General features: G+C 54.1%; 1 long non-coding RNA gene across 1 annotated transcript in view; it reads left to right on the top strand.

The window, feature by feature from the left end:
• The first annotated feature begins 752 nt into the window (after window positions 1–752).
• LOC109286607 overlaps window positions 753–1,315 on the top strand; it is a 9,676-nt gene continuing 9,113 nt past the window's right edge. Inside the window, exon 1 of the long non-coding RNA XR_002094637.1 lies at window positions 753–925. This is a non-coding gene — a long non-coding RNA (uncharacterized LOC109286607). The remainder of the gene's footprint in view (window positions 926–1,315) is intronic.

Genomic DNA, 1,315 nt, shown 5'->3' with positions numbered 1-1,315 from the left:
AGCACTCGGGGGTGGAGATCATCAGGACCTGCTGATTTAGATATGTTCAGTCCCTCCAGAAGTTTCTTGACTCAGTCCTTACTGACCCTAGCCCTGGCTGCACTTCCCCTGGGTCCTATGGGGGTACCGGTTGGGTGACCCGGTCCCTGCTCAGAAAAATGGAGGCAAAGAAACTGTTAAATAAGCTAGTTTTGCTGTCTGGTGAGATGACCAGATTTCCTAGCGTGTCCTGCAGAGGCCCCACGTTACTCGGTACCTTCTTTTTGCCTCCTACGTATTTAAAAAAGGACTTCTTGTAGTCCTTGATCCGGGTCACTAGTCCCAGTCCCACCTCTGCCTTGGCCTTCCTGACCCCCCTGCAGCCCTGAGCAACCACAGTATAGTCCTCCCTGGTGATGGCCCCTCCCTGCCATTGGGTGTACGTCTCCTTTATAGCTAGGAGACGTTCCTGTATGCTTTTGGTGAGCCAGGGAGGCTTTTATATCTATTTCTTCCTGCATTACATCTGAATATGTTTTCTCAGTGGGTTTTCAAGACTGAACCGTTTCACAGGGTGGTCGCACAGCAGTGACTGCAGTGTAGCATGCAGCTCGCTGGGGGCTAGATAATACTGGAGATCAGCAGCACCAAACACACTGTGAGCTGCAAAAGCCACGCGAGCAGAGTCGATTAGCTTGTGCTGAACTCTGTAATGGCAGCAGATACGTTCTGTATCATCCTGATAACTTTTCTTTTTTTTTTTTCCAGTTGGCTGCCAAATCCTGGCCCTCCATTTGCTCCTCACTTCCAGGTGGTAAATGTCCTCAGGCATTAGGCCTTTTCAGACTACCACTAATGACTTAATACCAAATTACCTGCAGTCAGCCCAGCCCAGCTGGAACTGGACACCCAGTCCTTCCACCTATGGAGTCAAAGGCACCTGAATGTAATAGTGGCCAAGGTGTGCCCTTGAGTGCCGTGAGAAGTGGCTGTCACATGTGGACTGGCGAGGGGCTGTGGAAAGTGGTGGTGGTGTGGGGAGTGGCGGCAGCAGTGGCAGGTGGGCATGCAGGAGGGAAAGCAGGGAAACGGCGGGGGAGTGGTGGCAGCAGGTGGGAGTGCAGAACCCATGCTGGTGCCTCGGGGCTGGAGGGAACCCATGGTGGGTCAGCAGGAGTGTGATGCCTGGGCGTGGGATCTACCTGGCTGCATCCGTGAGGCTCGCACGCAGTCCATGAGAGCGGTATGTGATGGAGCCGGTGGCCCGGCCCTTCTTCCCCTACCCCGCCACCTACCATAACCCCACACCCATCCACATACACACATGGCCACTTCC

Source organism: Gavialis gangeticus, unplaced genomic scaffold (assembly GCF_001723915.1).
Source record: "Gavialis gangeticus isolate Ggan-Ray unplaced genomic scaffold, GavGan_comp1, whole genome shotgun sequence".
Classification (NCBI taxonomy): Eukaryota; Metazoa; Chordata; order Crocodylia; family Gavialidae; genus Gavialis; species Gavialis gangeticus.
This window is presented reverse-complemented; position numbering and strand designations above follow the sequence as displayed.